This window comes from Bison bison, unplaced genomic scaffold, assembly GCF_000754665.1.
Source record: "Bison bison bison isolate TAMUID 2011002044 unplaced genomic scaffold, Bison_UMD1.0 scf7180017864193, whole genome shotgun sequence".
Lineage (NCBI taxonomy): Eukaryota > Metazoa > Chordata > Mammalia > Artiodactyla > Bovidae > Bison > Bison bison.
Window position 1 is genome coordinate 4,137,091 of NW_011494765.1, and position 11,516 is coordinate 4,148,606.

Below are 11,516 nucleotides of genomic sequence, written 5' to 3' on the forward strand. Positions count from 1 at the left end.
GTAGCGTCTCTTCAGCACAGGGGGTCTGTCCACACGGCGTGAGCCACCACGCTCCACATCAGTGTTACTACGTCCAGACACACGCGAGTCCTGCTGCTCGAGGAGCGGCTTCTGCTACCGGGTATATAGTATGCCTTTTCCTGTCAGGCTGCCTAAGTCCGGGGCCTGTTCTCTCCCTGAAGCACTTGTTCAACTCCTATGAAAGCCCTGTGCCTCGAGGGGAGGCTGGACCCCCTGTGTTTACCCACTTAAATATGTTCTGGGGTTTCAGGTAAATGTTTGTGATTTTTTTTTCCTTACAAGTTTGGTTTTGATTTTTTTTTTTTCTTCAAAGAATTAAATGCAAAAAATTTGTGTTGTGATACAAATTAAAGTTTGTGACAAGAAACACCCAAATCGAGGACACGAGAGGTCAGGCTCAGGGAAGGAACCTCCTTTTCACTCAGGCTTGGGGCCTTCCTCCTGAGAGGTCTCCAGAGCATTCTGTGATACACGAGACAAGTGAGGAGGGAAGGCACTTGGGGCAAGCGCCTCCAACGTCCTGGTTCTTGTCACCGTGTCCGTCTTAACCTTATGTACATGGAGTTCTTCGTGTGTGTAAATTTGTTTAACTGGTTTGAGTTTACCAAAGAGTGACTTATCCAAAATTGTCTTTGACAAAAAAAAAAAAAACTACATTGCTTTGATTGTACAGTTCAGGTTCAGACATTGTAATGGGACTGTTAAGGGGCAGAAAAATTGATTGCGTTTCTCTCGAGTAATGATTCCACATTTTGCAAGTTCCACTTGCTCCCATTCACGTTGCTAACACTTTACCTTCTCCACTGCTAGCAGTGCTCAGAATGAATTCTCAAGCCATAACCCAGTACTGTAAGGTTTCACAGGGCTTCGCGGGAGGCCGCGCGCAGGCCAGCGCAGAGCTGAGCGCCGTGCTCCTCGGTGTGCACGGCCAGTGAAAGCTCAGCTCAGTTCAGACCGGGCAGCAGCAATTAATTGTGCCTTGTCACATGAGGATGTGCCAGGAGGATTGACGTGACCACACCAGAAACATTCCCTCCCCGAAGTTCACTTCACGTCTCCACAGACGAAGTCCGCTGTGTAACTCTTTAGAGCGACTCTTTTTTTTTTTTTTTTGGAAAGCGAAATCCCTATTTCTGTACAGTTTTAGGTTAGATGTTTCACTTATAACAAATGCAAAAACTTAAGACAAAAGTGATATGTGAAGAAGTCTTTTACAGTAAAATATATCCTGAATCCATATAGGTTCGTTCATAATTGAGTCTCTTCTTGAGCTACCTTTTCTAACACGTAGACAATGTGAAGACAGTGACAGCGTCCTTTTCTAGAGGTGTTTAACCTGTTCTTACAAACTGTGAAAACAAAGAATTTTCTACTTTACTAATGTTTGTGGTTTTAAACAGTTATTTTCATTCTAATCAGTTCTCTACCCTCTAATTTCTACTAAAACTGTAAATACATTTAGAAATGATATTTGTAAATACAGTATATGAAGTCAAGTTAATTTTGGGGACAGTGGAGAACCTCCCAATTGGCTCTGCCTTGGCAGTTTTGTTTTTTGTTGTTGCTGGTTTTTTTTTTTTTTAAACAGCAGAAAGGATACTGTCGGTTCACTGTTAAGCAGAATATACTGTAGAGCTAAATTGATAACTTCTAAATCTTCCAGAGCATGACTAGATGTCTTTTCTAATGATAGCAGTTATATAACCAAGTCTTTATTTGTCCCTTAGCCCAGACCATAGGCCTGCATATTTTTGTGTGTGGTTTTGTTTTTACTTTTGTTTTTATAGCCTCTAGGAAGAGTTTGCAGGAACACAAAACAAGGGCTGGGATGGGGTAAAATCATCTATGTGAACGAGCTTTACTTTAAAGAAATCAATGTATTTTATTTTAACAATGTTTCCATTAGTTACTGTGATTTTCTGTTTTGTTCTTTTGTTGTTGTTGTTGTTATTGTTCATTATTGTTAAAATTCTGTAATGGTTTCCTGTGAAGCCTCCACTGAAAGGGACTCAAATATGCAACACCTAAACTATTTTCCAAGGGCACATGCCCCTTGAATGGTGCTTCTAGACTGGTCAGGGTTATTTATTAAATTTTATATATGAAAGTATTGGGGAATTATGTAAATTCTTTATATGAAACTATCTAGTTCATAAATCATAGATTTCATATTACTCAGTGCAACTGAACTGAAAGTTCAGAAGAGTCATTCACATTGTTCGAAATTTGTAATGGTTGTCACACATCACGTACGTCTTTTCAGTAAGTGCCAGAGTCTTTGCACTGTTTCTGCCCAGTGCTTGACTCCTCGGCCACAAGAGACCCTTTTCTCTCTGGTTCCCTTGGGTCTGGCACAGACAGGGCTGGTGTAGTTCTCGATCAAGTCCTGGAGTAAGCCTTGCAGCAGATTCAGTAAACAGACCTCTTGCTGCCCCTCAGTGACAAGTATGCTGTGAATTCAACCTTTGGACTTGCTGCCCAAGCCTTTGGTTGCTGCCCTGACTCTAGTAAGAGGTAAGCGTATGGTTTGTTCGAGAATGACCATTTTCCTAATGTGAAAACCATCTCTCTCACCACTTTGATTAGTAGGGCTAACATTTTTTTCCGTTATAAATGGTTGAGCAATTTGAATGACTTAACACAGTGTCATTATCTTGCAATATATAAACTGGTAACCTCACAACTCCACACTTCATCGCCATATGAAGTAAATGAAGCTAGCTAAGCGGATGCTGTATCAACTCGTAACTTGCCATTAAGGATTATTTTATAGCATGAATTTAAGACTATTTATTCAAATGATATTTTACTCTTGTATTCATTTTGTTTTAGATTTGTGACATTGAATATTTCAGTGCTGCTTAATTTTGTTCTGAACTCTTGTTTCTTGCTTGTAAATGGCTTTTTTATGGTATAAAGTCAATGGAAATTGCTGTTTGTAAATAAAAATGCTGCTAGAGCAAATGTGCTGTGGTCTCCGTCTATATCTGCCCCTTCTGGCCTCCTGAGTTTCACTGGCCCTAACAAACATCCGCTGGTGTCACAGTTTCTGTAACCACTGTTTTTGAAAGGTTAGAATTTCATAAGAAGCTCTTGTGCCACTGTGGTGCTGGAAAGAGAAAGAAGCAGATCTCTCTCTCACCTTTCTCACGTGTGGCAGAGACTGGATTGCCAGGGGGCTGAGGTCTGCTCCCGAGATATCCGGTGAACTCTTTTTTCCCCATCTTCCTGCAGAAGTAGGAAGTGTCCACTCCCAGCACAGAACTTTGAGGTGCACACACCCTGTCTGCTGCCTCCAGCTGTTGCAGGAAGGGGGACCCCTTCCAGGGCCCGGGAGTGGGCTCCTGTCTAACACTGAAAATGAGTTGTCTGAGGAGATATACGTGCTGCCAAAGCATTTATTGGGAAGGGGCACCCGGGTGGAGAACTGCAGGTAAGGGAACCAGGAGAACTACTCTGCCGAGTGGCTTGCTATCTCAAGTTTTATGGTGATGGGATTAGTTTCCTGGTTGTCTCTGGCCAATCATTCTGACTCAGGGTCCTTCTTGGTGGTGCACACATTGCCTGGCCAAGATGGATTCCAGTGAGAAGGATTCTGGAAGGTGGTAGGGCACATGGCATGTACTTTGGACCTTTCCTCAGTTCTTCCTGTTGATGGTGGCTTGTTAGTTCCCCGTTCCTTACCAGGACCTCCTGTCGTTAAATAACACACAAGTGGTTTCTGTGGTGCCTGGTCAGGGTGGGCGGTTTCAGTCTGTTTCTCTTAACACAGCTATCTGAAACCCAATGAGACCCTGTGGGGCCCTCCTGGATACAGAAGCCTTTCCGTGTCCCCTGTTTCTTGTTTACAGGAAGAAGGCTTCAGCCTCCAAGACTGTCCGCAAACACCAAAGTGCGGATTCAAACATTGCTGATCACAGAAGGGAAGGATTGCAGTAACAGGAGCAGTCAAGAAGCCAGTGCAGCTACCAAGAGTTCTGGTTCCTCTAGGAATATACATAACAATATATACCTTTCAGTTCTGCGGAGCTAAGGCCCCCACCCAGGTGGAGGACTTCAGGCTAAGCACCAGAGTCCTGGATTATGGGCTGCCATCTATGGGGTCGCATAGAGTCGCACACGACTAAAGCAACTTAGCAGCAGCAGCAGCACCAACCAATCAGAAAGAAATCACATGCCCTGCAGCCCCCCCACCCCAATTTTGCCTAAAAAACTTGAGGGAAGTTGGAAGTTTTTGAACACGAGCCACCCATTCTCGCTGCTTGGCCCTAAAATAAACCTTTCTCTGCTCCACACAGGCTTCCCTGATAGCTCAGTTGGTAAAGAATCCGCCTGCATTGCAGGAGACCCTGGTTTGATTCCTGGGTCGGGAAGATCTGCTGGAGACGGGATGGGCTACCCACTTCAGTATTCTTAGGCTTCCCTTGCGGCTCAGCTGGTAAAGAATCCACCTGCAATGCCGGAAACCTGCGTTCTATCCCTGGGTTGGGAAGATCCCCTGGAGAAGGGAAACGCTACCCACTCCAGTATTCCGGCCTGGAGAATTCCATGGACTGTGTAGTCCATGGGGTCGCAAAGAGTCAGACACGACTGAGTGGCCTTCACTTTCACTGCTCCACACTCTGTCATTTGGCCTACAAACTTGGGTTCTGTAACAGATCTTCCTCAAAGCCAATTAACTCCTCCGCAGTTATAGCTCAGGCCTTCCTCCCTGCAGCAGCCCTTCTAGGTCAGGCCCCTTTAACAGAGCCGCTCATTGAGCTGTGATCCTCCTGCCCTTCAGCGTAATTCATTGCTCTGAAAAAATTGGTAATTGTATATTGATTAGTGAGATGATTCAATTAATGTTTCTCCTAGCCTGCAACCTCCATGACAGCAAGGATCCTGGGCTGTTCCCTTACCTGTATATCCCTCAGCACATGGCCTTGAACCCCAGCAGGCGCAGTTGGGATTGAATGAATGAGCAAACACATATTCTGGGAGGGTCAGGCAGGACAGTGGACTGGGAAGCAGGCCAGGATGAAACTTGGCTTCTGTGCTAATAGAGCTGACTTGTTCCTTGCTGTAAAACAGGTTCTCACCTTTACAGTCAAGTGGGCAGTGCGACTGCAGCTGGTGTAAGAGGTCCACCTAGGAACTGGCTTCCTTGCCAGCTGGGGACCCCACATTAAGGGTGTGAGGGAGAAAGTGCAATGTCTTCTGGGAATCTGGAGGTCTAGCTTTTAGCCATACCTTTGCCTCACAGCCTCTTTTGCTGCAGTTTGTCTAAAAACTGATGGAGTTGGACTTTTATGGCTCAGGTAAGTTGTGAGGTAGTGGCTTCTGTAGGTTTGCTTTTTTCCTTTTGGGCTTCGCCAGTGGCTCAGTGGTAAAGAATCCACCTGCCAAGCAGGAGATGCAGGTTTGACCCCTGGTCTGGGAAGATCCCCTGGAGAAGGAAATGGCAGCCCACTTCATTATTCCTGGCTGGGAAATCCCATGGACAGAGGAACCTGGCAGGCTACAGTCCATGGGGTTGCAAAGAGTTGGACACAGCCGTGGCTGAAAAAGTTGCCCAACACGAAGAACTGAGCAAGCCTCTTGGCAGAGTCGAAGGAATAATCCCAAGGGGACGTGGTCCTGGAAATGGGAACACCACCTGAAGCAGAGCTGACTTATTGGAAAAGACCCTGATGTCGGGAAAGAGTGAGAGCGGGAGGAGAAGGGGGCAACAGAGGATATGGTTGGATGGCATCACCAACTCAATGGACATGAGTTTGAGCAAACTCCAGGAGATGGTGAAGGACAGGGAAGCCTGCTGTGCTGCAGTCCACAGGGTCACAAAAGAGTCAGACACGTGTGAACAACTGAACAGCAACAACCTGAAGCAGATAAACTGAGTTGGAGCAGATGTGATGTAGACAGCATTGAGCTGCCCTGCCGGCAGAAGCCATTGGCAGTCGCTGGCCATTTTTCGTCCTGAAGTCACGATCTGTGCTCACTTAGGTTTCTTCCACTTGTAATTCATAATTCTCCCCACCTGGCTTCAGGGATGTCTGTGATGTCCTTTACCATGTCAGTACCCACCAATCCCCTGACCATTCCTTGAAAACCCATCAAGCCTCTGTGACTCATAATTAAATATTTCTGTGACATTTTCCTTTTGTTCAGCAGGGCAGGCCTAACTAGCATAATTTTGGCCAGCAAACAGGGCTCCAAAGTTCAGAATACAAAGTAAATGGCCGAAGGAGGCCACCTCAGAGGAAACCAGTGTCGCAGAACCTACCCTCTTGGGGTAATGCTGGGGAATGCTCCCTGGGTGACTGCTCTTCTCAACGATAGGTGTACAACAAAGCTTGCTGCTCTAGCTTTCATTGGTCGAGAACATGCTACGATTCTAAAGTGGCAGCTGTGCGGGGAGGTATGTACTTAAATTAACAGTGGATTATAATGCAGTCACGCATGGGGCACCCTGCCTGAGTCTGTAGAGACAGAATTGTGTCTCTTTCCAACTCAGATAGCAAACAGGTGCCCCTCACCTCATCTTTCTAGGAGGTCATTTATTAGGGCTTCTCTTGTTCCTGCCTCTGTCCTAAAGGAGCCCTTGAATCTGATCAGACTGGCTGTGAGAGCTGGACCATAAAGAAGGCTGAGCACTAAAGAATGGATGCTTTTGAACTGTGGTGTTGGAGAAGACTCTTGAGAGTCCCTTGGACAGCAAGGAGATCATACCAGTCAATCCTAAAGGAAATCAACCCTGAATACTCATTGGAAGGACTGATGCTGAAGCTCCAGTACTTTGGCTACTTGATGCAAAGAGGTAACTTATTGGAAAAGACTTTGATGCTGGAAAAGATTGAAGGCAAAAGGAGAAGGGGGCGACAGAGGATGAGATGGTTGGCTGGCATCACCAACTCAATGGACATGAGTTTGAGCAAACTCTGAGAGCTAGTGAAGGGGAAGCCTGGTGCGCTGCAGTCCATGGGGTCGCCAAGAGTCGGACATGACTGAAAGACTGAAAAACAAAGGCTTCTAGGGACTAGTGACATCCCAGTTTGTTTGTTTGGGGCAGCTAGCTAGGTGTCACTACTGATCAGGCTGTCCCCTGAGGCTATGCAGACAAGCCCACCTCCTTTGTAGTGGTAACAGCAAGATTGCTGGCACTCAAAACATGTCTTCAAAACATCCCATTTGGGGATTTCCTTGGCAATCCAGTGGTTAAGACTCTGTGTTTCCAATGCAAGGGGCACAGGTTCGATCCCTGGTCAGGGGAACTAAGATCCCACGTGCCGCACAGCACGGCCAATAAATAAATAAGTCTGGGTAATTCCCTAGTGGTCCAGTGATTAGGATTTGGTGCTTTCACTGCCGTGTGCCTGGGTCAAAACACACACACACACACACAAAGTTAAAAAAAAAAACCCTGAATCTTAAATAAATCCTGAATCTAAAAAAAAAAAATCCTGTTCAGTTTCAGCCTTGGCACTGGTGAGCCTTGGGCCTCTTCTTTGTATCCTGCCACAGGATTTTCCCTGTTGTCCTTCCCTGGACTCCCTTGGACTCCGATAGTGGCTGTGCATAGCCTGGGCCTTTGAGCTAGGATGGATCCTGGAAGCTTGCGTGTAGCACTGTGAGGTGCCTTGGAGCAGCTGGGCCCAAGCACCACAACTATTGAGCCTGTGCTCTAGAGGCTGGGAGCTGCAACTGCTGAAGCTCTTGTGCCCTAGAGCCTCTGCTCCCCAACGAGAGAAGCCACCACGAGAAGCCTGCACACCGCAGCTAGAGAGTAGCCCCCACTCACCACAGCTAGGGAAAAGCCTACCCAGCAAGGAAGATCAAGCACAGCCAAAAAGAAATAAATAAAATTATTTTTACAATTCTTAAAATGTGCAAATCAGAGGATAAGTCATTTCAAGTTCCTCCCCCTTCCCCACCCTTGCCCTCTCTTAAGAATAGGAAAGCCTCCCCCACTTCCCATCTATTCCCCGCCTCTCAGGACCAGGACTCCTACCCCAGTCCTTGTAAGTAATCTCCAGTTTCTACTTGCTTGTGGGAACTGGCTGACTCCCTTTGACAAACAACTTTCTAGAAAGTCCTTCCTTATCCTGAGCCCCAAAACTGCTTCGCTGGAGTTGGCCCTTTGGCTCTTTGTTCCGCTCTGCAGATCACAGCCTCCCTGACTCCCTCCAGCCCCCTCTTTGGGCTTCTCTAGGCTGAAAGTGACTCTGAGCTATTTTCTCTAGAGTCTAGGCCATGGGAACAGTCTTCCTCTTTCTGTCTGCCCACCTCCTTCCACTTCAGGGCTTCAACAGATATTATTAGGAGGCATGTTTCTGACAATTTTGTTGGAACTGAGGAATCCATAACTTGGAAGAACACGTCTTTGGCAAAAGAATTGCTTTTGTGGGACTGTTAGTTTAACTAGCCTGTCTCTGCCAGATGTTCCATTCATCACACATCTGGGTCCCTGGAGCTATTTTCAGCTGTGTGTTTTGTTTTGATTTTTGTTTTACTCCCCAGCTCCTTCACTCTCTCCCTTTACTTCTCCAAATATTAATGTGAGAATCAAAAGCTGCCTTTCATTTCGTAGATGTGGGCTCTGAGGCTGGACCTTTGCACCTGAACTTCCCGGGAAGCCTCACACTGCTGCCTCTGACGACCTGCTCTCCCTGGGCCTGCTGACTCTCCTGGGCTGGGTGCTCAGGCTGTCTGAACCTCACAAGGGCTGGTGCTAACACAGCCGGACCAGGGCATTCCTGTCTTGCATGTCTCGTCCTTGGGAGGGGAGGCACGGGTCTGGTTGCTGGCTTCACTCCACTTCCTCTTTGCCATTTTCAGCACAACTGCATCCTCCCCGAGGGGCCCTCACTCACTCTTTCCTGCCTGCTGGCCCCTGGCCAGGCTGGTGGTCGGGTGCGGATGCTGTCAGTGTTCACTAACTAAACCGCTAGTCCTCTTTCCGTCTTCTGCATGGACCCTCTTTCCCCAGAATAGGGCTCCAGGGACCTCCTGCCACCAGCTGCAGTCCCTGTAACGACTATAGACTTCCACCCTGAAGTAAGTCCAGTGCCTTTTTGCTTAAGATTTTTCCTTGTGGAAGTGTTTCCCTTTATCAAGTGTCAGTTGCTATCTGGATATACTGTCCTAAGCCCAGCTGGAAAGAATTGAGTGGTGTCCTTCCTGGGAGTCTGTGTGGATAGCTAGAGCCTCACCAACTCCCCCCAAGAGAGCCAGCAACAGGGCCTGGTAGCCTTGAGAACTCTTGGAGGGCAGAGGACAGGGTATCCTGCACGTTTGCTCTGGGCACTAACACGACCACTCTCTCAGGCTTTAGATGGCAGAACTCAGGTGCCCCGATCTTGATTTCAGGAAACCACTCCTTTCTACTGTCTCTGAAAGGACCACAGTGTCATGAACTTTGCCAGTCCTGGTGCGCTGCAAAAAAGCATCGAAATGCTGCTGCTTCTGCATTGGATATAAGTTGCATTCACTGGTTGGAGCCAGTGGATATTTTCTGTAAATAGAGACTTCAGCTTTAAGGCTAAAACTGCCTGTGAGTAATTTTGAGCTTCCTTGAGAAGCCATATCCTGCTGGTGGGAGTGGGGACCTGGACAGACTTAGTCTGAGTGAGGAGGCCCAGCTAAGTGAAGAGCAGGGAGACCAGAAGCAAAATTCAGGTGAATTAAATAGTTAATTGTAGAAAAATGCACCCATGAGAAAATTAGTTTTAAAACAAGGAGGTGATGGTTTATTTGCTTTTGCAGTGGGGAAGATTTTCTTTAGACCAAAAAGAAGAAATCCTAAAAAAAAAAATTGGTTTGACTATATACAGTGTAAAATATGTTCAATAAAAGCAAAACAAGAAAACACACTACAGGTTTAGAAGAAAAAATTTTGCAACATATTGAACAAGAGCTTTTTAAAATTAATAAGAAAAAGGTGAATGGTCCAGTTTTAAAAAGAGAAAGGACCTAAAGAAAGAACCACAGAAGAAACACTCAAGGCTAATATGTACAGAGTAAAGATATTTTACATCTGCAGAAAGCATTCAAAGCAATCACAAGAGACTGCTTTTCTATTATTTTGTTGGCAATACCCAGCATTGATGAGGGTGGCGGAAAATTGGGCACTCACACCCTGATGTTGGTTTTATAAGTCAGCATAACATTTCTGGAAGATAGTAGTTGGTACCACGCTTCAAAATTTTAAGTGTATATTCCCTTTGGTACCGTGGTACTATTTTAAAGAATTTAACCTAAGAAGATAGTCTAACAAGTAACAGAAGATGTATAAATATAAATATCATTCATCCCAGTGTTAATTATAATACTGAAAAGTTGTAAGCCCTTATAAGGTCTACCAGTAACTCTGATACATTCCTACAATGCTATTGTAGAGAATCATCTAAAATGATGATATAAATGTGTAAAACCTTTAAGGCATGGAGAAATAAATACCCATGACATATTGGTGAGTGTGGGAAAGCAACTTACAAAAGAACATACATTGTGTGAGACTACTTAGGTTAAATACACACATGTATATACAGCATATGATATTACATAATAACATGTACATACTGATCTCTGTATACATGCAGATATCTGTATTTTTGAATGAGATCACATATTTGATGAGATGAACCATAGTAAATGTTTTGCGAATGCTAACAATTAGGAGATGAGTATAAATAGGGAGCTAGATCTTCAAGTATATTTTATTTCAAGCTAACAAATTTGGATTTTTACCCTGTGGCCATGGGGAGGCAGTAGAACTCAGTTCAATGAACATTAATGGAGTGTCTATTACAGAAACGCCAAAGTTGAAAAAGGCTTTTTTATAGAGAATATTGCTGAAGATGTTGAGGTCTGTATCAAGGGAAAGTCAGCCAACTGGGCTTCAGGATAGATGGTCTGGGGACTCCACCAAGGTCTGGAGCAGCCCTCAGCCTGGTCCATGTAGAAACCTGATTTTGGAACACAGGGCAAGTGGGTCTGAATCTAGCACTGACTCACAGTCACTAAAGATCTGATGTCTAGAATTAGGATGCTCCTATGTTATATTTTAATGAGATCAAACCAGTCAACCCTAACGGAAATCAATCCTGAATATCCATTGGAAGGACTATTGCTGAAGCTGAAGCTACAATACTTTGGCCACCTAATGTGAAGAGCCAACTCATTGGAAAAGATCCTGATGCTAGGAAAGATTGAAGGCAAAAGGAGAAGGCAGTGACAGAGGATGAGATAGTTAGATAGCATCACTGACTCAATGGATTTGAATTTGAGCAAACTCCAAGAGATAGTGAAAGACAGAGGAGCCTGGTGTGTTGCAGTTCATGGGGTCGCAAAGAGCTGGACATGACTTAGCGACTGAACAACAACAATGGGTAGGTGACTGCATACCTGTAACAGCCTAATCCTGCTGTATGGCCTCCTCTACATCAGTCTCGAACTCTGCCTGTGCTGGCACCCACTAGCGGTGGACTGCTGAAAAATCTCAGCCATTGCAAGAG